The following is a 26996-nucleotide window of genomic DNA, read 5'->3' on the forward strand; positions in this document are numbered from 1 at the left end:
AACATCAGGTAGAGCCAACGTCATCACAACTCGGCGCCTTGCCGCGGCGCCCAGCAGAAGGGGCTCGCTGCTGTTTACCTTTGTGATTTGCTTGCTCGTGGATTCGCCTCTGGGTCCCACCTTTCGTTTTTTCGATAGCCTTCATCTCCTTCCACCTCTTTCCTAACTTAAGCAGCAGATTCCTTATGCCCTTTACTGCGTGGGCACTCTGTGTGGCTCTTCGGCCTGCCTTCTGGCCTGTAGACCACCTGACCTGCAGCAGCCACCTTTGCTCGTACCGAACAAACGAAAGCCAGTACCCCTTGGTTGCTGCAATTTACTTTCTCCATCGTGACACCGCTGCTTCTGCTGCTTTGGCTAGTCAAGCAAGCGTCACCTCGCCCTTCTCCAGCTTTACGTTGCTCGTAACACTGCGACAACAGTGGCGGTTTCGTTCAGTGGGTGCGAAGCTACGAGGCGAGAACTCACACACGCCAAGTGCGGCTCCTATTAGCTTCGACGTCTCCGTGGAGTTGTCGTCCGATGGAACTGGAAAAAATAAAGTAGAAGTGAGAAGCGAGCATGAAATAAACCTCTTGCCGTATTGTCATCTTGTAATATCGGCTGTCACCTCACCATGCGGAACACATTCGCTCAGGACGCCGAACAGCATCCGTCCTAAACCGTCCGATTTCTATACAAAGCCATACAAACCAACTAACCTCATATATACAATTATAACTACAAATGAGTGGCAAACATGTGCAGGGTAAACGATTAGGGGTCCGTTCCATTCAACCCACACATTATGTGTGATAGTCACTCATCTTTTTTACTAGATCTTGCTGACTGAAGTCGCCCTATCATGCTCCGTCGCAAAATAGCAGAAGTTGCCCAGTGAGCGACGTGGACGAGAGAAGCGACAACCGATGACGCGAGCACTTTGACGGGATCAAGCAATGAGCCACTGAGCGCCAGATAAGGGAGACATGTGCAAAGAACATGGGCGAATTCATATAGTGAACAAGAATGAGTTTATGGAAAGCAGAAGTAGCGATGCGTTTGGGGTGGAATGGCAAGGCGGAACATTGAATGGAGAGAAACACAACACAAGGAACTACACACATACAAACAGACAGGCAGACATGTAGGTACCCACTCATATATGCAAGCACAGTCACCCAACCGCTTGCTTACACACAGACCGGCATGCACACGTAGACAAAAACACTAGAAGCAGGGGTTAGTACAAGCCGCATTGGTGTTAGGGGTCCTGGTCACAGGTCCCTGCTAGACGCTGGTCGTTGGCTGGATGACAGCGCAAATACCCTATAGCACATGTCTTTGCAGACGGAACGACTTCCAGCCAAGCAAGACTGCCTCCTCAGCGGCAGCAGCAGCAGCAGCACAAGTGGAGTCGACAGAAGGAGAGGAGTCTATGTTTAGCGTACAATTTGAACGTCATAAAGGGTCATCACGATCCATGTCCTCTATTTCTACTTTTTTTGCCCCTTCGCCCTCGTTTTGCTTCTTCGGCAGCAAAGGATCGGCTGCTGCTGCTGTGGCCGCGTCGGCGCTGGCGTCGGTTCCTCCCAAGAGGATGACACAGCCGTTTTCTCGCCAGTACCACAGTACGTAGTCACGGTAAAAAGATTTGGGGTATCTGGGCGAATCAGCAGGGGAAAGGGGTGGAAGGGAATGAGGCTGAGGGAATTCGCCTGCACCGTTGCCTTTTTCTGTCGTCTCATCAATGCTATCGGCGGAGAAGTATTTGTTTTAAGGAGAACATGAAGCAAGACCCTGTACCCGGCCCCAGATGAGACTGGCTGCCCGATTTGTGAGCGACTGAGTGCGCCCTGAGCCTAAGCCTGCTGCCGCGGTACCGGCAGCTGTGCGGTACGGACCCTCTCGAGCCAGCCGCGCTAGACTGGGCTGTCAAGCTCTCGTTCCCGCACGCTTCTTCTCTTCTTCTGTTTCACCATGTATCTACGTCCCTTGCGTTCGTCCATTCGACGACTCCCAAGTAGGGGACGCGGAGTAGCAGAGGGGTCAGTAGCGGCAAACCATGAGCGCAATCCGAATGGAGCAGCAGATCCGGGGTACCTGTACCTCTTTTTCCTTCCATCTTCAGCCGGTCCCATGTCTTCGTTTTCGTCTTCCTTCAATACAACTCAGTCGGTCGTCAGTGTCGCTGTCGTTGTCTTGTAACGAGCAAGCTGGTCACTGCGACACAGGACAACAAAGTGGGCTTCCTGGACAAAACCAACGTCCCAGTGGCCCAGCCCGGAATCCCACCGACGGCGGTTTTAATTGTGATAGCTGCAGCGGCAGTAGTAGTAGCTAGGAATGATACGACATGTGAATGTTACGTTCGAACATACATATGAAATACATAAATACGTTTGTTTTCTAATGGCAGTCAGGTATACGAACGCTATGGCATTTGCATATTCTATTAAAATTCGAAACGTTCATTAGTAAGGAGTTCCACTGAATGTGATTTACGCGCCATAGTTCTGCCGTCTTTCGTTCGTGGTCTTCTTCATAGGGATCTGCTGATTGGAGGCCGTAATCACCTTGAGACTCACATAATTTCCAATCAGAAATGAGGGATAAGATTAATTTTAATTAGCCTGTATATGCACGTACGTATGTGATGGCGAGCGCGCATTCGACCAGCATTGAGCCACTCCGCCGTTGATCTATGAGTTGTTTATTTCAGCGATGACCCGAATGCGTCGATAGGCACACGTGGTCGGCGATTGCTTTTAACTGCCCTTACAATCCGCATGCTATTGCATACGGGGTCCGTACCGCCTTTAAATGTGCTTATTAATAGCCGACGTCTTCAAAAAGGCCCTGCCAGAGTCAGCAGATTAGCGCCGCGCGTCTATTCCTTGTATTTCGTCTCATTCCATTTGGTGTGTCTACCCGCTTTTCCATAATCTCGGTCCTGAAACCTTATTAATGGCATGGTTTTGTTTAGACAAGCAGACCCCTATGTCAAATAATTATTTATTCAGGTATTATATATTGTGCCTATCTCGTCACAGGCTTTGTCTGTTTCATCTTTAACCGTTTCATCGCACGCATCGCGATACCTTTTATAAAAATCGCATTCTAAAACAGATTTAGTTTGGAAATATAGATACTACACTTCGGCCGACGCCAGCGCCGACGCGACCATACCAACAGCAGCAGCAATAGATCTTTAGTAGCCGACGCAACGGCTAAGGAACTAAGAGACGTAGAAATAGAGAAACACGGGCCATAATGACCCTTTATGACGTTCAAATTGTACACTAAACATATATTTTTGCCTTTCTGCCGACCCCATTTGTGCTGTTGCCGCTGCCGTTGAAGAGTTCCTAGCCTTGACTGTGAGTTTCGTCTGTAAAGACAAACAGACCATGCGCCATAAAGCATCTGTAGTGTTCTTATTGCTATATGAGTTGAATCATTGATCATTTTTGTAACAGCATGAAATAACTTCAATAAGAATACGTCGACGCGGGTTGGCATTCACTGGCGATTGCTGACATTTAAACATGTCTGGTCTTCCCGTGGTCTAATTGAACATGTCAGAAAAACTGCCGCTGGTTCAGTTACCTTCTATGACATACTGTACCCATGTATTCTGGAGCGTAATGATAAGACGATTAGACAACGGTTCTCTGAACAGCGATCCGATATTCTGGCGCATTTGAAAGCCTTTCACTGCTCCCGCACACTGTTTTCTGTCAATTTATTTTGGTTTGAATCCGATCATATGGACTAGGTCGTCTTGTCGATCATCTATATCTCGGATGGCAATACTTCGACCACTGCGCCCTTTTCATATAATCATAGTAAAATGGCTGAAGTTAGAAATTCGCACGCAAATGTGATAACCCGTTGTGGGGCAAAGCAGTATCTCAAAAAGACAGAATATGTCGATTAGAGCTCTGCATTTCCATATAGGTAGCTTAATTTTCCAACGCCAATCAGCACATCTAAATTAGCAATGGTCTCGAAGTTAGTTGACTTATTGTTTATTAACCTGTAAGTTTTGGCCACGGTGTCAATAAGTGATCTCCATTCCAACAAATATATTTTTATATTGGTAACTTTCCTCAGTTTTACTTACGGTTCGATAAAAAATCATAGGGGACCGCTAAATCTGTACACCAGTTATTGGGCTCTCCCGTTTCCCCGCCAGGGCATTCATTATCCTGCCAAGCTTCATCTTCTTCTATAGCTCTGTCTGCGCCCACTAGCATGCTTACAGCGATTTAGTCTATTAATATAGTGAAATTAAAAACCTTTCTATCTGACAAAGAAGAAAGACGAGTAGCGATAGGGGAAGCGTAGAGGGCAAGACCGAACGAGCAAGCGAATGCCTCCAACGTCCAAGGATTTTCTGTGGAGTCGTAGGGTTGAATTAGCCCTTTGAGGAGACAGGTGCAAGAAAGTGGCCGTTCCAAAAGGGCCCAACTCGCTACTTTCGTTGGTGCAGCCTTGTCGTTTTTTGCGTAAGGCTGTCGTCGTAATAGGGATAGCAGCGGTAACCGTTGTAGCAATAGCTACCAGGGGGTACGCAGGGAGATACAGAAGCAAAGGGGTATATGAGAAGCAGGGGGTGCAGAAAAAGACTGGGGGAAGGGTGCGAGACCGGCTAGCAGGCACTGCTAGTGCCGCGTGACCGCCAGCGAGAGCTTCGATTATGAGCTGAGATACAAAGCTATTGCAATGCGCCTCCGTGTCTTGCGGCCATCTGAATCCAACTTGAAAGCCGCAACTGCTGCTTACCCAATTGTTGCGCATCCGCTGTAGCGCGTTCTTGCCGTGCCACAAAGCGTTAGCCCGCCTAGTCTAACTGAAGAACGCTTTTCGTTGGCACTAAAAACATGTCCAGCGTGCTCGATTTGCCATGCGAAACTCGATGTAAATTTTTTTCCTTCCACAGCACACCCGAGCCAGTCAACCAGCAGCACCGATCTGCCTTTTTTTCTTTCATCAGTCGTTTCCTGGGGCTGACGCTGGCTGCAGTCTCAACGTCGACCAAAGCAGCGAGCAGCGTTACTGATAGGAACACGGCAACGGACGCTTGAAGCCTCCAATATCCAAATTCACGAGTCTCGCAAACTCTCGTAAGTTGTACAAGGCACTTACAAGTACTGTCAGACAAACTCACAAAATAGGCGGGATCGGATTGGGGGACTTTTCTGCGTTGACCCTCTCTCCATCTTACCGCAGGGGTAAGGGGGCACGTTGTTCTTCCCAGCCGCCCGCTTCCGCTCCCACGTTTCTGCGCATCTTTAGAAGATCAGCCAACCAGCGCTTTGAGGGTCTCGGAGGTCGGACGGCTCTCAGATGTTGCCGCCGCTCAGATGTAGTACGCTGTAAGCAGCAGGCGGTGACAGCGAAGGTTCGATGGTTGGTAGGTGGCGAAGCAAACTTCGATTGGTTCGCTTCTGCATATCGGAAACCTGGGCTCTCCAGGGCAGCAGCGATGCCCGGGGCGTTTTCAGAACCCGCCAACTAAACCAAATCAGCCCCTAAGCTACCTTGCATAGATGCTTACGCAGAGGATAACACCAACGTTTCCGTCGACACCGGGACGTTGTCGTTGACGAAGATGTTGCTACTGCTCCTATCACATCATCTTATTAATTCAGTTGAGCATACACTGGACAACGACGACTACCCCAGGACGATCATCCTGAAAGGCCGCACATATGTATATAATGTGGCCGGAAACGTTACATGAATGTCGCATATTTTTGTTTGCGCATTATTTATGTTTGTAACCGATTAGCAATGAATCGATATGTGCTACCATTTAGAATGCTCAATATATCTATCTATTAACTTAAGAAATAACATTTTTCAAACATAACACACAGTTGACAATGTGTGAGGGGGCATGAATTAAAACATAGAATTTGCATGTGAAGGACTTTCCAAGGAGGAAATTCAGATAGTAACTGTTATAGTTATGGGCAGTATCCATTGTCGTATCTATCCGGCTTCGTCGTTGTACCCATGCGCTTAGCACAGAGCAAGATATTGTGTGGCCGTTGGAAGCTTTGATATCGTTCCATAACAACAGTCACTCCTCTACACCACTGGCCATTCCTTCCATCGCAGATCCACTTCGGCCTCAGTCATGAGAAGGATCGATGTTCGGTCCTACCTTTGATCCTGAATAGGGCGATACTAGTAAAGAAAGAAGGTCGCTTTTGAGGCTGAAGCGCTTTTTGTCTTTAGCCCTTTTATTGTTGCTTCTGCTGATCCGCATCATCTTGGCGAAAGCTGACTGAGACTCTTTGCATGAAAAAGATCAATGGAAACACAACGTTAGCGAGATGAAAGGAGGTTAAATGAGTAAGTTGAGCAAGCTCCTTCCGATGACACGTGATGTGGACGTTGCCTTCATATCAACTTGTATTCTAATCCTATCTCATGCTTTAAATAACTACTAACTATTTTCTCAAACATATCAACAGCTGGCCGACGTAGTGCTGGCACTTGCCCGAACTCTGTGGTAATGCTCGCCCTTTAGAATACCCTCTGTTAGAGATACAAGTTGTCAGATGCATCGATCTATGTCAGCCTCTATGTATGCGCGTGCATCCGAACGGAGAGTAGATTGTACGGTGCAGAATAGCTCTCCTTTTCATCATTGCACTTCCATCTTCCCACTGCTGTGGAATTGTGTGTTAGCAATAGAAACAACGAAGCTTCCTGCCCACGAACGAAGACACGCTATGTACGAAGACTGATTTAGCAGGCGATACACAACGATTCACGAGATCCTAGGCAACCCTATTAGCTCTGTAGAATCCGTACCATCATCCTTGTTTGCGCACCCCATCTATTCGAATTCTGCTTAGAGATCACAGAACTTAAGTGCTCAGCCGCTAATCACCTTTGAAATTATTAAAAAAATTCTTACCCCCTGATTAGGCAGCATGCGTCAACAGGTTAGACCTTTGGTCTGTCATTATAATAATAATAATATTTGCTGATCAATTGGCACTCAGTTCTTGTTTATTTCTCGATACTGAAGATTGTTGAAGCCTTATATGGTGTTGTACCAAATGAGCATAGCGGTAGAACTTTTAGCACGGTGACTGTAGCGGTGATTCTTATTCTGTAACAGTAACAACTCTACCAGGTGGTCAAATGGGGAGGGAGAACATAAGCGAAAGATAGCGTTGTTATTCTGATTGATAGAGAGCAAATGCCCTTAGAATTTTTCCAATGTGGTACCTTACCCCTGTTACACACAAGCTGATCTAGTTGTCGATCAGATGAGGCCAATGCATGTCTGTATCATACGCTACAAACAAATGAATTGTACCCAATTTGTCGGCCGAGTCTATGGTGCGTGCGCGAATATACTGCAAAGCCTGCCATTGACTAATGAGTCTATCTCGAGCGGTCTAAAAGCGTAGCTCTTTATTGCGCTCCTAGTCTCTGACAACGCGGTTCACATAGGACTTCCTACCTAAATAAACCCTGCACATTGTGATGTCACCGCTTTTTCTATTAACTTTTATCACATGTACCGATATCTAAGTAGAAAAGAGCGTCAACGCACATGTATATATCGACTTGTCTAGTAATTATAACAATAATAGGAGTATGGTTTCTAGCTTGTGGTCCTGATCGTTTTCTGAAACGCTTCCTTACCTATATACTTATATCAGCTTTCCAACGGATAAAAACGTGATTCCACGGGCAGAACGGTTTGGTGGTCCGTTGGCCTTAGCACTGACCTTTGCCGCGTAACAGTAATAACTTGTGGCGTTGACGACCTAGTTTCTTTTTCTTCTGGTTGCTATCAGCAGTCGTCGATTCGCTGTGTCGATATCGGCAAGCAGAACCCCTTGTTGAGGGGCTGGTGGAGCTCCTCATAGTAGCTAGCTCAAGGTAATACGAAAAGAACGAAGGCCGTGCAAGGCTCTGCAGAGCAAAGCCGGCCATTGCGCAGTGGCGTCAAGCTTCACACAGAACTGCAAGGAAAACTCTAAGTGGAGGGTTTAAAGGGAGGCCAAAAGAAGGTAAGGGGGCATATATCCGACGACCAAGGAGGCAGCGACCCTCCAGCCGCCGCACGCCGCCAGACTGATGGATGTAGCAAAGGGAACTAATCGCACAGGCAAGCACCTACAGATAGACGTACAAGACAGGCCGCACTTGTGCGGTATCTGCTCAATGCGTGGTAATGCTCTACAAGACTGTTACATACATATATATCGAAGATTTCAAGCTGACTAAAAGCCATTGTAGGTAACTACAGTGACAGGTAGGAAGGGAAAGCTGAATGAGAAAATAGTGGCCAGTCAGCTAGCTAACCAGTCAGGCTCACTCTTGGCAGTGGTTACGCTGGGGTTATAGGAAAAGGGCACAATCAACTTGTCGCTAAAATGGGTCGGAGTTGGACCCAGTGCTGATGTGGCGCCACGGTGTATCAAAAGTTTAGGTTTAGATTCGCGGGTTTAGCAAAGGTCTTGTAGCACTCTGTTGTGGGAGAAGGCATAGCTTTTCTTATCCTAATAGATTAGTGAGCGACGTAGATGATCATACATCGAGGTAGACCACAGGTAATTTGAGGGTATAATTTTTTCTATATACAAGAGCAACGATGACAACGACAGCGGTAGCGTCAGCAGCAACGAATGATGCCGATTTTGTATATGAAATAATCGGACCGGTTGGTATTTTGTCTCACCGGCTCGCCCCGAAATATAGTGAGTAAACAGCAGGGCGAATGATGTGTCAGTTTTGTTTGATAAAGGAGGACGGGAAGGTTGACAACGCTAAGAATTCAAGATGATCATAGATAGTGGCTGGCCGGTTTCGATTTGTGGTCGGCCGGCAGAACCGGTGGAGTACAATAGCCGTTTAAGCCCGGAATCGAAGGACATCTCGCAGTGAACAGAAATTTTACGACGATCCGTGAGCTGCACACCACCTCGAAATGGCATTTGTGATTACCATGTCGCTATACTAGCGAACGAGCAGATTGGGGACCGAAAACACGAACTACTCCGACAAATGCCGTCGACTTACGTTGTACGATTGTAGGCAAATGGGTCTATCTATGCGATATTCGCAATAGCAGCGATGTTGCCCTCTGATCAGCGTAGGCCTCTTTCAATTCGCAAATGGACGTGGCCCACAGATCCAGCAGTATAAGTAGGATGGGCAACTATGCCTATACGGTGGCGATTGTCGATACATTTGATGGTCACGCCTGCACAAGGGATCGATCGTTTGATTAGCGGTGTAGTTAGGGAGTCAGGGACCAAGCCACATCATCTAGTCTGAGAAGGATACACGAGGGCAACGTATGTGTAGAAAGCTACAATAAAGCAGACAGCTCTAAGCAACAGCTCCACCCTGTCCCCAGTCATCTCATTAGCTCACTCTGAAGGCCGTAATGTTCTGACGAGTATTAGCAGCGTATTCTCTATTGTGGAACCACGAACAAACATTGCGCTAAAATATGGTGGCCTATGATAGCCCAACGTATTTTGACTACATCCGTTAATAAAAAAAAACACAGTGTAGTATACGTCGAACGTAAATAAAAATCAAATAAATACATTCATCCATCCAGATAGAACTTGTACCGAAGTATTGCACTTTCGACGACTTCAAACAAGTGATTGATTAACTAACTGCTTAGACTCTACACCGGTCACATGCTGACAAGATGATCATTGGGTTCATCCGGTAGACGTCCGTTAATACGTTTAATTTCGCGCTTTGGGTTACGGTCTTCAGAGAAAGGCGAGTGTCGGTTATCTTCGGATGCGCGCGGTACATATTACTAATATTAGATGGGAGCAAGTCGGTCAAATTAGTTCACGCGCAGCGAATGGGCGGCATTGGCATGAAATATGGCCTTCGAATGATAACCACCCTTAATATCTACTCCGGTATAAGGAACCGTTGTTTATTTTCTTTAGTATTATTATTACTGCTATTATTTTATCGTGTGCTCTGTAACTAGCGGAAACATCGCTATGACCATCATTGCAATCTTAATATCGTCACTGGAGGACCGTTGTATTAATCTGTTGTTTTTCCAACTTTTTCCCGTGTATGTTGAGAAACAGCACAGCAGGGATCTAATTCGATTGGTAGCATCGATAGATCATCACATTGCACAATGGCATTTCTTTTCTACTCGGTTGGTCAAACTATCATACAAGTGTTCATAGTTTGCCAGTTGCAATCACCGGTCAAATTGGCGTTTGTTCAGGACAGAATTTTCGATTTGGCGCGAATTATTGAAGGTCGGACCTTTAGATAACTGTATTATGCATGACTGATATCGAAAGCAACATATTCTGTATTTAATAGAACCCTATCGAAATGTGAAAGGAAACCCCTCATGCGTTTCGTCTTTATGACGGTGGCTCAAAAACGATCAAACATTGCGTTGTAGCCGTCAGTATTGTCCCAAAAGCCTGTTTGGACGGTAATCCCTCACGGCATTTCTCACTGCTGCTTTGCCCACTTCGGCGACCCATTTGAGAGGTGGGGCTCCATCACTGACGCGGCCGTCATCAACCCCAATGTCAACATAGAGAGAGGTCTACGAACCGAGCATACGCCACATCCTTCCCTGATGGCTATAGTTAATTTTGTGGACCACGTCGAAACGTTGGGACTTTCAAGGAATACTTAGGAGGAATACTTAGAAAAAGTGCTAAGAGATATCCCATCAAAACTGTTCTTCTTCCACAATGAGACACTGCTTGTTGGATATGCTATCTGAGCTAGCCAATCTACATCTTGCCTACCTTGCAGGGGTAGTGACTTCGCCAGTTTAAATCAGTCCGCACAGCGGATCAGTCGCAAATCGAACCCTTAGCTGCTTTTAATTAGCGAAAGTAAAATTGCAAATAGGCCGTCCTGTGCTGGAATTCTAGTCTAGTTATTATGAAGCAATCTGAATACGTTAAACTGAGGAGTCTCTACCATTTTTTGGCAAAATTATTTTCTAAAAATCACGCGGCAATATTTTGTCTTTCCTCGTGCCATGCACTGTATCTTTGTCCATGCTATTATTGGCTTTAGTCCAGCACTACAAGTTAAAGTTAAAGTTAATAAAGTAAAGCTAACAAATACCAGGAATAATATCAAATGTTTGGTATCTGTTGGATAGATCGGGATTAGTTATTCATTGGAGTATCAGAACGGTAAACGTCGAACTGCCTGCACGTATTACGATTTTTTTTTACTACCCATCCACTAAACGAAATTGATAATATCAATAATATCCATGAAAAAATACCTAATACAGTGAAGTTTACTAGAAGCTAACCGATCTACAAAGCCAATCAAAGCGAAATACATCATTATTTTACATAAGAACAGACCTATATACATTTTACATGAAAAATTTTCGGTTTGTTAGCAAAAATAGTTTTTATTGCTAAGTAGTGTTTGTTTTAGCTGTGTTATTAAAAGCCAAGAAAAATTTCGCAATACGTCTTATAAAGACAAATAGTACTAATTGAAACTATTTCACCTCCTGATAAAAGCTAATTTAATAACGATAATTTGAAACTCGATCATTACCGAAAAAAAAAAATTTTTGCAATTCTGCGAAAATGATATTATTATATGTGGGCACCTTAAACTATTTGTTGGTATAGATAGAGATAAACTCAATGAACGAGCTAACGGTTCATGAAAAGCGTGCAGTGCTATCTATAGCTTATAAAGTTAATTGTTCCGTAAAAGGAGGCGTGGTGAGACTTTTCAGCACTAAGATCAAGATATCGAATTGGACGGGATCGTCAACTGTTACGTATGTTTTCCAAAGCTTCGATTCAAATTCTCTCAAATTGCTAGTACTAATGGCCATTAGCGTAGGTGCTAGTACTAATGGCGTTGGTGTAAAAGCAGCATTAGGAGTATAGAGAGAATTGTATAGAGAAGCTAGTTATAAAGGAATACTGAATACGTCTGACAGTCCCTTCTTGTGAGGACATTGTATTAAGACGCCTTGAAAAGCACACATTTCAAGGTTTCATTAAGTGGGCTATTAAAGTACTGGGCTTTTCAGGAAGGACGGAAGTGACACTTGATAAAAATTACTGAGTTCGTATATTGAATTGATCTAAAAGCAAACCTACTACGAACTCAGCAGTTGGTTGAAGCGCTTTTGCGAGATTTCTAACTGTCGTCGTAATTCTTCATGCGGATTATACAACAACACTTACATTAACTAGATGAAGAATAGACCTTTGACAAGGCGGTCATGACACTCTTATCACGCATTATCGCTCTTCTGTAAAGAGTTAGCGCTAAGACAAAGGACATATAAACTGATGAACATTTATATTATTGTTAATAGAGTAAAAGCACACGCGTGAGGAGACAGCGCTCAGGTGTGAGAGTTCGCCGGAACGCTGCCAAGTATGGACGGCTGCGCGACAGCAGACCTATCGAGAGAAGTTCAATTGTAGAATTGATCTAGAACACAAGATATATAGGAAGCCAAAAAAACAGGAGAACAGATCAGTACCGACTACATGTTCAAATAAGCTTCTCGTCACGGGAACCTTTCAAGGGTGTCATTATCGCTTTCTAGCTAGCCGAGACGCTTGGAGATAATGGCATCAATGGGAAAATAACCGTTTATATAAGACGTATACCTAAAACACACAGATACAGGTCATTCTACTCAAATGGGTTAGTTATTTCAAAACAGACAGCGAGAAGCAGGTGCAGTTCTTATGCCGAGTGTCTGTCTACTTCACGACGTTTTCTTTTACTTCAAAAAGAAATGCTGCACTTCGGTATTACAAACTACTGTGGCAATAGTTACTAACATATAGAAACATCGTAGAGAAAGAGATATGGCCTTTGCTTTGTGAGAGTTTGAGAGCTCTTGAGGGAACAGCTCAAACGAGAGACGCGCGCTGATCTCTTGGAAATTGCTACAATTGTCATCATCGATAAGTGACACCTGGAGTTGAAGTGTAACAGGGCTAATCAAATGGGGCTAAGACGCAGCCCTTAACAAAACATCATATTTGCACAGTATATGAAATTGAGCAAATCTAACGTATTGAAATTTCGATCTTTATTGAATTCCCGCCTCAACTCAGGTAGCAGATACTATGGAAGACATACATAAGAATGTGGCCAACGTCTGTGTAATTACAAGGCTTTCACGAGTATGGCGGTACCTCGCCTGGTAAGTACCAGCAAATACTCTCTTCCAGAAAAATACTCGAAGTTAGTGCCTATTAGCGATCTTAAGAGTTAAACAGCGCTAACAAATACTGTGCTGTATATCCACTACACACTTCAGCATACGAGCATAGTAAACGTAGAGTAGATTTTGTCTACAGCCTCGAATTTAACGTAATAATCTACATTTCTACAGATTTCATGAAGGTATCTGCGCCTTAGACCTTTATCACCTATTCGTCCGCTCCCTTGTTGAGTAGATACACCAGCTATTCGCACAGCCAAATGATTCTTCCGACAAATGACGCTAAGTATCTACCTTAGCAGCAAGAAAATATAAGGGTATTTACCATAGCGGCGTCGCGTGGGTAGAATAGAATCGGGTCTGAATCTCTTACACCAAAGGAAACGCCAGTCCTAGAAGGAGCAGGAAACAGACAAAGGTAGACGTTTGTAAACGATACAATTTGTACATATTTTTTCCTTTTTTTTTTTTTTTTTGGTGTTTTACGTCTGGCACCGTCATTTAACATTCCATCAAATGGCTGGACAACGTCTATGCTCGGATGCGAACCTGGACCATCACGTGTCCTTAAGATTAGCAGGCGAATACATCTCCATTAAGCCGCCACGACAAACCTGTCGCGCGTACAATTTGTCTATAGTTGTTAAGCCATAGCTGCCATCCATGCGCCTTAACCTCATATGGCGATAAGGGTATTGAGAGACTCGAACCGCCTCCGAAACAGCTGCAGATTGATTGGTATAGCACAATTGAGAGTCGCTTCTATGAAACCATCTAACGAGCAGAACATTAGTTGAAAGATTAAATTGTTGAACCTCGTTATGGCCTACGATTTTGAGAACCTTCCAACTAGAGTGCGTACGAGTAAAGTGTCTACTGTATCTGCCATAGTATCAGGTTGAACGGATTGAGAACTTGTATTCTACATGAACTTCTTGACCGGCCTCTTCTTGTCCGCCGATAGGCCTGCAGTCGCTCCAAATGACATATGGCATGGCCAAGCAGAGGATTTGCTGCACGCCAAGACAGGCGAGCGTGGTGCTTTTAAAGGACAGAATAATGTAGTAGAAGATGAAAAAAGTGCAACAGCGTGGCTTGCCTGCTTGGCGAATATGCTAACTGCTGCTCGTTTTGCTATTCGTCTTTAGTTCCGCTGTCCAATGCCGTTCTTCGTGTTCTCACTGGCGTCTACACCATCCTCTTGAGATGTCGCACAAGCGGAAGAAGACTTCGTGCCGTCACGCAATTTGCTTCGGTAAATGTCGCTGTACAGCAGAATTCGAGTCTGGCGGGCCGGGCATGCAGGTCTCCAGTTATCTGCCCTTCGCCGTCTACGTTGAGTAGGGGAATGTGCTTTCGCGAAGCTCCGGCTGAGTAACATGCAACGGCCGACTGCGAGCTTTGCGGGCTCGTAGTGACAGAGCAGCAGCTGCGTCTACTGCTGCTGCTGTTCAGGTTGTTATCGTGGCGAATGGCCGGCATCATAAGGGACCTGTGAGCTGTAAGAGAGGCTGGGATACTGGAAGTGTTCCCCGTACGGTCGAAGGTTGTGGAAAAGAGTACGGGTTACTCATGGCTTTCCTGGTGCGGATGGCTTGGCCTAGCCCTGTATTGCACATTTTGAACGCAGTCTAGGAGTGCTGCTGGCGAGAAATAGGAAAAAATAGTCAAAGAAAGATATCTACAGAATGAAAAGCGTAAGAGGAATGAAACGAGCACGCGGTATTGGGCCCATTTTTCCGTTCGGATCGGCTCGCGGTTCCGCAACGGAACAGGGAAGCACTTGCGTCAACTATCCGGAACTAAAAAAAGCAGTAGCAGAGGGCGCCTCTTACCTCGCCTCGTCGTGTTCTCACTATGGCGCGTTCTACGGGCAACCTATAAACAGCAACAGGAGCAGCTGCTGGACTGACGAAGAGAAAGCGAAACCTGTCTTCAACAACAAGAAGGACGATGCACTCTACGGCGCAGAATTCATCTTTAGTAGAATTATTGCTTTTTTCGTCGTCTCTATTTGACTCTTTTTTATCCGTTCTTTTCTTCTTAATCCGTCCATCCTGTATGCGCGCGTGAAGCTCCTGTCGCAGAAGGAAGGTACTCAAAGTGGCGGTAACTTCCTAAAAAAGTCCTGCTAGACGCGATATTTAAAGTAAAATTTTGATCAAATACAAGCTAATTTTAAAATTGTCGTTTTTTTTATGGTGTGTTATTCCGGGACAATTTAGATCCACTCTCGCTGTTATTAGAGGTCCTTTTAAAACTGAGCTAAGTCACGTACACGAAAGCGCGATCCGACGGCCTCCGGCATTAAAACACATCCGTCTTGTGTGTGCTAATGTGGGTACAGACTTGATACTAAATAAGAATACATAGGTTTTTTTTTTAATTGTATAAAATGAAATAGAAACGTAATATTTAATAATTAACGAACGCATAACTTGTTCATCCGAACGTTAATGTTCTTTATTAAAACGTTAAAAACTTACAATCCGTTGATGATAACCAGCTTTGTTGGTATGATATAAACGTAACTTCCAGGAAAAGACAAGTTATGCTACTGTTCCGCTAATTGAATGAATTCAATAAGTAAATGGCCGTTACCTAAATACGGATATACACATGCGTGTTCTTCCTCGAATTGCCTATTTTCAAAATGGGAAGTATGCGACTTAATCCGGCAAGCAAGTTCCAATTTAACTAGCTGAACACTTTTATATAATCTGCTCAAAATATTTCTGGAAGCAATTGCAAAGTTTTTTTTTTGTAATTTTTTTGAACTTCTCAGGCATATAGCCCATGCTTATATCATACTTTTATCGTCTGGTATAGCTTCGCAAATATTGCATCTCTAAAACACTCACTCATTTTAAAATACTCCTACGCGGAGAATTTCGTATAGCATAAATGATGCATATTATGAGGGCAAATATGCAAGTGCCAGCTCAGTAGGGATGCTCTTCTTGTATATACGAGTTCGGGTAACTTCACGTCTCAGCAATACGATTAGTGCTTCTACTAACTAGCACCACCACCAAATGTCTCGAACCTCATGTATGGAGACATCGCTAAGCATTACATCATTACGTAGCTGCGCTCCAGCAACGTTACGCCAGATGAGTTATACTACTACTGGTAATGGCAGCCATCGCTGAGTATTCCTTATCCCCATGTACCCGAATCTACTGGCCTTATCTATTCATTGGGCCGCAGTCTCTACTGTTACTTCAGCAGTTGCCATCTTGTCAGTAATCGCTGACGACCGTCTGGTATTTCTGTTCTCTTTTGGTTAGGTTTGGAAGGTCGCCCCAGCAAAACGGAAAAGGTCGATATTGTTGCCTGCAGTGTCGTCTATCGGTTGTTGCTATCGTATGTTTTTTATTCGTTTGATTTGTTTGCTAGCCCGCCCGTCCGTTCGAAACTTCATCTCACGGCTACTTACTACTGTAGTCAACGTCACCACAAATATATCAGCGAGGTAACTTGGGCGGCTGGCTGAGCTTCTACCGATGCGAAACCGCGTGATAAGGGGACCCGACGACAGCCGTGGTGGTGACGGTGTCTGCTTGGCTATCAAAGTTCCATTACTTATGTAGGGCTTAGAAGTACATGCAAGACAGCGAAGTCCGAGCAAGAGAAAGCGGCGCGCTTCGGGCTGCTGTGAGAAATACCGAGTCCGAGTTGAGAGACGCCGCCACTCAGCAGTTGCTTGCACTTCACCTGGCTGTAGCAGTAGGAAACAGATGGCACTGAGGAAGAAGCATCGGCCACTTCCGTTATACTTTACTCGAGTGAACGCCTTTCATGCAGAGAGGACACAGACAGATAGGAGAAAGGCAGGTAAGCCGGCAGGCGGATGAACGGGCAGACCCTTGCTCGAAAAAGGAACGCGACAAGGTTCGCTTGTGAGGGGCTGAAATGGAAAATATTTTGGGGGTGAGACAGTCGTAGTCTTTACTGAAGCCAGGATGAGAAGAGCTTGGGGTTAAACCTGCACAAGTAGCAAGAACGCGGGAAAAATGAGAGAATCGGTAGCGGAATAGGAAGACAGCGAAGCAGAATAAGAATGTAGCAAGAGCGAAGTACATAGGGGGCCTGGCATAAAATCATCATACACACACACACACACACGTACGCTAAGGATATATACATTTAGAAGAATGTTTGAAAAAGTGAAACCCATCGGACGGAGGCCCCCTAGAGACTCGTCGCTCCCTTGTTCAGGCACGAAGCCGTTCATACGTTTAAGTGACTGAGCCAAAAGCAGTGGAAGCCTGCAAGAACCAAGCAACTTAGAGCTTCTCACTGAGGGAAAAACAATAGTGATCAGAAAGACTTGTTGTCATTGTGGAAATTAGATGACGGCCCGTTTTACACAACTACGAGGGAAGAGTGACACATCTGAATTTCAGTAAAGGTTAGGCGAAAACAAAGCTGTCGGCTGTCATTTCAAAACCTCACCCTATTGTAGACGCACGACACAAGAAAGCACGTGATGATCCGTCATAGAGACGCACTCGGATAAAAGCTAAATGCTGGGCCGTACACACAAACATTCAAAATCGACAGAATTGCTACCTGTTTCAACCCTTCTAACAAAAAAGGTTAGAAACGATTTTTCGTATTCGCTATGATAAAAAAAAGATCGACTAAGTTATACGTGTTAACAGAAACAAGGATAAGGTCAAATATATTTAAAAAAAAAAAAGACAATCGTCCGTTGCCAGCCTAAAGAAAACCAATTCCCAGTCGTTCCATTTCAAGGCATCTTCAGAACGTTTAGGGCTGTTACGTCTTAAGACGTTTTTGTTCGTGTTTTTGCGCATCCTTATACTCCTTCCTGTTGATAGGAACACCCCTAGGCCTGATTTAGAAATAAAGATGTATGCAATGACTAAGAAGGCATGACTAAAAGGGGTCTTCCGTGTGCGTAAGATTTTACTAAAATTGTACTCTACATAGATCAACGTCACATATATCGAATGACAGCTTTGTCGTTTGAGCCTGTATATACTTACCTCAACATAAGTATTTTCGCCGAGGTACGCTGTTCCCAACGGCGGTCTCCCAACGAAGGTTATAATTCATATGCAAGTGTAGAACACACAAACAAACGAAACAGGTGAATGAATGTTAAATATATATACTGGATAGTAACAAGCTATTGGTAAGATCTCATAGCAGTCCTAAGGTCTTCACCACTTTCCAGAATCCTAGCCGTTACTTTGCGATTTTCTATGAGCGTTAATCTTTTTATGTTCTGTCAGAATTACCGACTACAGCGTACATTGGAAATTAGTATACACTTAGAGCAGCTAATGAAGTGCAATAGAATCATTGTACTAGATGCCTTGGAACACTTGCTTAAATCTACACCAAATAATTATCACAAAAATTACTAAGCAGGACAAAAGCTGAGCTGTAATAGCGTTTTAGTGTAACGCAGAGAAAAAAACGAATCCTGCCGAGACGTTTCTAACATACAAGTAGAAAATCCGCTTGTAAGTAATCCCATAACAGCACATCAGCCAGATGACGTGTTTGCTAGACGCCCACCTACATAGCTGCCGAATCCCTTATTATCCTGCGATTGACAAAAGCAAGCAAGTTCTTCGCTGCTTGATCCGCCAGTCCTTTAATATAATAACTGTGACAGGACTGGCTCGGAGGCAGAAGCTAATGCAAGAGCGGGGTGGGGGGTGCATAACGCGGCGGTGAACCTACTTCCTTGTCGGTCGACCATTAGGAAACGGCTACTACGTGATTCATGGGGCAAAGGTTGCATCACTAGACTGAGGGTAACCGGCAAAGAAGATCTGTACTAAAGGCCATTTCCACTAAAAGGGTACCGCATTGGAGATGGATGAATTCTTCAAGAAGTCCTTTCCTAAAGCAGTGGAAGACACGTCCTATAAGCGGTGGCGTGCCTGTAAGCCGTGTCAGGCACGATGGTCCTAAGGAAATTCGTACTGGAAGTGGCTAGGCTTTTACTGTTATAAATCATTCGAGTGAATTTATGATCAGCGACAGTTGTGTTTGTAATGACGCTATTCTATGAAGAAATCGATTAAGAGCTCACACAGTAGATGGGCAAACGGATCAAGATATATTTATAAAGTCGTTCAAAAGAAGACAAAACGACAGAATACGTTTTCGACACGCTGCGGGTAGCCAAGCGAGACGAAGCCTCTAGTCGCTGTTTTCACCTTCTCGATGTTGGTTACGATAGAGGCACCGTGAGTCGCAAAATTAGCAACGGCCAGGTTTTCTTGATGTGGGCAAACCGAGCTTAGGCTTAGGCGGAAGTCTTGCTGTTAGGACTCTCCAACTTAGGGCTTTCAGTGACTGGCGCTAATTGCCGGATTTAGGTGCACAGTTGTATTTCTTATCGAAGTACAGTCGAATTAGGAGCCACGCGGCATGGTACTTTTATTAAAAGCCAAGATCCCTCAGCGCCGGTTCACCTTCCATAAGAAAGATTCAATACGTTACGCAACGCATGATAAATACGTTTTATTAAATATATAGTTTCGAGTTCGACGAGACATTTATTCGGTGTCAGCTTGTTCGTCCAGTATATTGTCCACTGTAAGTACCCGGAAGCGTTATGTCACCGTTGAGTGCAGTATTTTATACATAGTGCTTAGGCGCCAATTAACAGTTCCGTGGATGATGACTTCTGCCGAAACCTACGTTAAAACACTTGATCAAACAGTACATTAGAGTTCCCTATAAATTAGGATGGATTTTTATTTTGTTCAATTACGAAGTGGATAGAATGATGGTGAAGTGTTTCATTAACGATTCCCGCGGCTGAACGACTTTGAGTACCGCCAACATTTGAAGAGTGTTGTCCTCCCTTCTAGCCTTTGCCAAACTCAAAATGAATATAATAATTTTCTAATCGTATATGACATCATTGTATGTTTAATGCAATTAGACAACAATTAACCGAATCTACGAGAATTAGTTCGAAAATTTACTTCAACATGTTGACTGATTATTTTTATTGAGGTTGTTTGATTGATGATGACTTCCTAGCAAATAATCAATCATAAACAATTGGTCACAATGAGTACTGAGGATTTAGATTTTTACAAGTGCTATTGCATTTGTGCGAATACACTTAAATACGGTATTGCAACACTCTGTAATCGGAAGTTCAACATGCTAGGCTTCCGACGTTTTTTTCATTGTAAGCGCTTCATTGAGGCAATTGTTTTTTATATGCCATATTTTCTTAGCCTCGTCGTTAATTTAGGAATATATATGATACACGTTCGTCAAGTTTACGTGTCTCCTTCTAGATAGTTTGCAAAGTTCGTCTTAGCGGTTGAAAATGAGTAAGTTATGTTTAGGTTAGTTTCAATCTTTTACAGATATCTTGGACGGCTATAGAACAGCGACAAAAGCCGTAATCATGCACCCTGATCATGGATAGTGTTTGAATTGCTACAGGCTTCAGTCTATTTAAGAAACACAATGTCAAGTTGTTGCTTTACATAGATAAGCGCACTGCCGGTATATTATCGAGTAAATAAAATCTTTTTTCTTCTATAATAATTATCTAAATAGTGCGATTTATCCCAATAGAACGTTCGGCTGTCAAGGCAATGTTAGATAATAATGATAATAATTATCGTCTGCAGTCTTCGGGCAGTGGTAAACAGGAAGGATTTTCTTTCGTTGGCACTAGTAAGAAGCGAACGTAAACTGGTTTGTTCTAAATAGGTGTTGTAATATAGGAACTTCCCTGTTCTCACTAGATTATTCATCATTTCCGTATATTATCGAGTCATTTGGGTCGCAAACAAAGTAGTGCTTGCCTCTTTCGTATGGTTATATTCTTCAAGAGGGGCGGGTGTCATCTTTGCCCCTATCCTTTTAATATTAATAGCAGACCATATATATGCTTTTTCGTAACCCATGTTGCATTCAGAAAACTGGTTAGTTACGCTCACCATTCTACCGAACCGTTAACGGTGTACAGATATAAATCATTATGAATCGTAGCTGCTAAAATCAGTCATCGCAAGATACGTTTCCCTCGAACACTTGTGTTGTTTTTTGAATTTGTATGTCATCTATCCTTTAATTATATCTTTTCGGAAACTAGTTGTCATTCCGCTTGAATCTGAATTTCTTTTTTGTTCAGGTAAAGCTGATGTTGATCCGGTCTCGCCTTATACAACCCTGTTTGATCCTGGTTTCAGTCCGAACTTTTGTTGTCAGCCCAAATGAGAGCCTCATCATATGGTAGGACGCTGGATAGTAGCTTTACGTGGCTGACTGCTGTTTGTGCCCTTGACGTCGCGACCACTCACAACGTGCAGTAGCGTAGACGATGATGAGAATAACCCAGTCGACCCAGTCAAATGCTAGTTGGCCAAATGATCCTGGTTCTGCAACCCTCGTAAGTGAACTAACTTGATTACGTGCGGGGTGTATACGTTGTGCAGTCGTACTGACAGACACTCTCATGAACTCGCACCTCCATGCACAGGGAAAAGGGTGAGGAATGGAATACTCGTTCGCTCGTCCCTATCGTCGTTCATTGGAGCGCGACACAAGCGAACTACACTTGGCACTCTCCCACCACCGCCATTGTCATCCGCCGCAGGGTATTTACGTTAGTAGCTTGCTACAGCCGTATGTCTGCCACCACAGCAGCAGTGGCACCAGAAACAGCAGCTTCGCTACCACTGACGATGTCGCCGTAGTCCTAACTGTCAGATGCCAGCAGTAACGGCGGCGGTGGCAACCGACAAGATGACGGCGCTCTCGCGCAGACTTCCCCTTGATGTTTTCCCCCTGGTCTCCGACACTATAGCCTTTTGATCGCTGAACTTGTTCCCTCTGAACTGTGCCGAGGGGCGCACTACCAGCATCATGCAGATCTCGGTTGTACCGCCACCGTCGAGTTCCAATGAGAAAATCGCGGCGGCGACAACGGCAGCGACCCTAGTAGGCTGCACGAATACGTCCGATCGTTGTTTGCCGTTATCTACTTGCGTCTATAATAGGAAGAACCAGCGGCGTGACAGTTTGCCCTGGCCCTGCTGCTAAAAGAACAGGCTGACATTGGACAGAAGCTAGAACAGAGACGGAAAAAGGACAACCGAACAAATGACAATTTGTAACTGTAGTCGCTAAGCAGACTAATTAAATACGTTTATTACATAGTAGCTAAATAAGTTGTATTACTATCATAATAATAATGATTACTATGTCAAGTTATATTTCCTGTTTTAGCGCATGCTCGTTGCTGTTATACCAGATAAATATTGTGCGCTTTGTCTTCCTTGGACACTGTTAAAGACGATCAGACAACTGCCGTAATAGAACGCGTGGTTATTTTCTCATTTGGCCTGTATACTGGTCCCCGTTGTCTAGTAAAGTACAAATAAAATAGCTAGAGTGATTTCTGGGCTGCAGCCAATAGATGTTGATCTCTTGGCTTGTGACCTTTTAATTTGATCCATTCTTGTAACTGCCAGATTTTTTCTGAGCTGTTTCATTGTAATACGTAACTATGTTACTACCAATGAACTGCATGTGTTAGTCTATAGAGGCACGTGTTGGACAGTATTGGACCCGGCGTTTTTGCTATCGAATCATTTACAACTTACTGTTAGGATGTCTCAAGTTACCTGGACGCTCTTCGCTAAGGAGCCTTAAGTTATTCGAACCATTGTGTACTAACTAATATGTAAAATTATGCGGTCAATAACATATATATTGGTGAAAAATTGTTCACTTTAATATTTTTTATATTTAAAAACAATATTATCGCTATTTTTCTAGTTGCGGCATAATCCCATCACTGTGGAACATCTGTGGCTTTGGAATCTATTCTTGCATTTCTCTATTTAAGCTGAATTAATACTATTGACGGAGTTCTGCAGATCTGATGACACAAGATCCGGGCTATCTAGCGAACGCATGAGAATGTCCCATTGAAACTCTTATAGTTTTTGCCGAATAATTAAAAGTGTATGTGGTAATATAGTGTCATGGCTGCAGATGAAGCCTTGCCTCGTTGCTAGTTCCAGTCTATTTTTTCAATGGTTTATTGTGATCCTATCAATTGACAGTAGAGGTTCAAATTAATGACAACGGCTCGTAAAGTACGATTCCTTCTCAAGTTTACTAAACACAACGCATCAGCCCTCTTGGCGTCAGTCTGTGATTTGCCACAGATTGTCGGATACGTTTTGCGTTGAACTTCCGCAAAGATTTAGTCGACTTTTTTTTTCCGTAACTTATCGACCGCTATGAGCCGCATTTTTCAGGCCGAAATTTCCAGGACAAAAGCAACAGGGCCGCTTTGGGACCGTTCATTCGGTAACGCATCTAACTTTAACCATTTTTATAGGCCTTGGCAGAATTTATCCCCTTACTGTTATAATAGCTTAGAATCTAGTGAATTTTCAGTTTCAAGCCATTTAATCTCAAGTTTGAGTCAAAGCATACCCAACCATTTTAGCACATATAATACCGCCAAATTTCAGTTTTCAAATAATTCTACGTCAACCATTCGTCACGGCTCATATGACCCGAGACTTATGATTTTGAAGTCATCTAGGTAAACGGTATCTATCAAAGTCATCTATCAAACAGTAGACATTTTTCGACAAGCCTTATATTGGCTTATATCACCACCAAGCGTACATCGATCAACATTATGTAGAATGAACATCGCGTGTATGTGGTATTCTTCGAAAATAGCGTCCTGGTAAGTCGCCAGGACGGCTAGTTAGCTCCGTACATACGTGCATATTAAGACATCTTTAAACGTGCCTGTAGAGGCTAAACACAGATTGCTCTTCAGCGGACGCCGGCCACGATCGCTAATCTGCCTCTGCCTCTGCCTGTAGCTTCTACACGTACACTCGTCAGTACGCTCACCTAGCAAATGAAGGTTGGGCCAAGTCTCGTTGCGAGAATGCCGCTACCCAAGGGACAAAGAAATGGCGACAGGACCCTGGTGCTATGGGGGTCGGGGGTTGAGACTGGGAGGTTTCGGACGGAAAATCCGGCGAGGCTGACAAACGTATGAACGAAGGAGTTTGGAGATCGGCCAGTGAGGAGAGCCGAAGGATCTAGAGAAACGCTATTCGTTGGTGGACAGCAAAGAAGAAAGGAACTCATCCCGTTAAATTCTTTATCCGCCTTTCAGATTCTGCTCGGGCGCGGGCCTTTTTCATCATCATCATCATCGCCAAACGTCGTCATCATCGGTTGCAACAGTAACGGCACAGGACATAATCTTGCATCTTTCCTGTTCCTTCGGATCATTGCCTGTTGAATCATTTGTTCCGATAACACTTTGTTTTCGTTCCCCCAGTACCCGCTTTTCCTGGTTTACTACAAAACGGGAAAAATCAAATATCATGCTCAGTGTTCGCCAGCAAAATTCTTATTTCGCAAACATAAATTAGAAGTTCTCAGTTCATTTTTTCAAAGGACTTAGTTTTAAGAATGAAAAGCGAGAGCGATGCCCTATGAGCGTGACGATGACGTGTTGTACCAGCTTCGTGCTGGTGAGCGGTTGCCGAATACCGTCAAGGTTGGCTAGTAGATTGCGGTGCGCACTTAAAGGGGGGATCGAAAATTAGTAGGCAGCTAAAAATGCAAGTTCGTACCACATGGTCGAAGGATCGTGCGCTTCACGTCATCAGGCTCCGAATTTCATCTATTGGTGCGGGCGGCCCAGCTCGCCCGCATCCTCTCGGGCGTATTGTACAAACGACCTGATGAAACCTTAAGTCCGATGTGATTCATGGTCGCGGAAGGTTCCAATCAACGTTTTTCATTTTTTAGCGACAGTTCTTCAAGGCCAAGCGATGTTAGATGGCCCGCGGTCAGTGAAGGACTGTCGTTTTCCTAGTGGTTATTGTTAAACAACCCGGAATAAATACCGATTTTGGGCTGAATATGCTTAGACTGTTAAGGCCATCAAAAACGCGTTGTATGTCCTGAAGTCATCCACAGTGCTTGCTGTTTAATGAAAGCGCACCTCTTCCGACTTATTTATTGGCAACAAGGCTCCCGATTCAGTTTACGCTTCCGTCTCAGATGCCTCAGATCTCGTTCTTCTGTAAGCAGTGTGTTCTTTCGTCATTAACCACGACGTGATTAGCAAGCCAAACGCTGCCATTCGCGCCGAGATAGTCTATACCAAGCAGAGCTCTCATCGCTGCCTGCGACGATCTGGTGCACTGTCACTGGTGACCAAAAATGACAGCCGATTGTAGTTCTCTGTTTGGATGTAAAATAATCGCTGGTCAGTCTCGATGCTCGAACTTATTGGAAAATTTACTAAAAAAAATTAGCTTTATTGATTCCAGGAAAAAGAAGCAATATATTGATTAGAAAAGGAACAGTTGACTGGACTGCTAAGGTGACAATGCCAATTGTATTCGAATAAAAGGTTTTTATTAGAAAAAATTCCGCACGTATAGGAAAAGTTCCAAGTTTCAATACCGTACTGAAATTTCATTTTCTGAATAGGTCGCAGTAATTTCAGGGCACAGACTGGAACATTTCAAGGCCCTTGAGCAGCCTAATACGCCGCATCTTGACGATTTTACGGCCAAATCGGCACACACAGAGAGCAATGCCATGTCCGTTTGCGCTAAGATTGAGTTGATGCGTAGTCATGAACATCTATATCTATATATTAGGTAAAATGGTAACAAACTCAGTTTAATTAAAACTTCGGTGCTTTACGCGTATGCACTCCCCATGCATAATTGCTCAAAAGAAAAGCCTTCCTTCCTCCACTAATAGACCACTTCTTTCTAGTATTTATTCTTTACCTATTCTTTTAGCCCACTGTTTTTAAAATCTTCATCTCGTTTTCTTCCTGCTTAAAGAGAAGAATCCTTACGTAATGATTCGATGCTAAAATGTTAAAGAAAAACTTACTGCGTATCATTGTCGCCGTATCGTCCGATTTTATATTGCTTTCCATGTTCTGATATTGTATGAAGTCTTTGGTTGCCAGTTTGTAGTTAAGTGCTTTGCTTGTCCACTTTCTATTTACGTTATGGATAACAGGAGAACCGGCTCCAAAACGTAAACTCTTTCTTGTACGGACTTTCTTGTATATCTCCGAGAGCTTGTTATGGCGTCAAGCGCAGCTCAGTTTTGATTCAGAATGCATACACAATCATTGTCGTGTGAACAATAATAGAGGAATAAAAGGAGACAATACTGTCTACGTCCGAATAACATTGGTAGCACCCTCTGATCGAAATAAAAACGGCCGGTACAAAACGCTTCTGGAATAAATCATTACGCTACAGCCCAATGGAGAGGACCAGCATAGAACTGCGCCAGAATAACCAAAAGCGGTGAGCGATTCGACCCCTTTACCCTTCGATCTACTGCCCCTCTCCCCCTACAAGGAGCTAGGCAGGCACGATAGGTAGAGAATGAAAGAAAGGGCCTTAGTGATAGATACGCACACAGAAAACAAAATAGGGCTTGATTTTAGTTCGAGAAGGTGCGACAGTTCGTTGGTGTCGTTATCGACCATATCTTCTGGGCTATTCTGAGTGCCGAGTCTACTTTCTTGCATTGAAGCGGCTTTGGCGTTCCACATCGGCAGCAACGCAGCAGGCACCGCCATCTAGATGCGTCTCCTTTATAGTCATCACCAACATTTCTCTAGTACCATTACCGTCGCTTTAAGCTACCACTTCGGTACGGAATGGCTGGAGAAGGGGCCGAGAGGGGCGGTGGGCTTATGAAAGGGCGGCTAAGCTGAGCAGCGACTAGAATT

At 44.1% G+C, this 26996-nt stretch overlaps 1 long non-coding RNA gene across 1 annotated transcript; it reads right to left on the reverse strand.

The window, feature by feature from the left end:
- Nucleotides 1-15648: 15648 nt before the first annotated feature.
- On the reverse strand, nucleotides 15649-26468 carry LOC111272653 (uncharacterized). The gene is made up of 3 exons (XR_002687637.2): nucleotides 26138-26468; nucleotides 18226-18271; nucleotides 15649-17120 (listed from the first exon to the last, which is right to left on the reverse strand). It is a non-coding gene; the product is annotated as an uncharacterized LOC111272653 (long non-coding RNA).
- Between the last annotated feature and the right edge of the window lie 528 nt (nucleotides 26469-26996).

This window comes from Varroa jacobsoni, unplaced genomic scaffold (assembly GCF_002532875.2).
Source record: "Varroa jacobsoni isolate VJ856 unplaced genomic scaffold, vjacob_1.0 contig02865, whole genome shotgun sequence".
In the NCBI taxonomy this organism is placed as follows: Eukaryota; Metazoa; Arthropoda; class Arachnida; order Mesostigmata; family Varroidae; genus Varroa; species Varroa jacobsoni.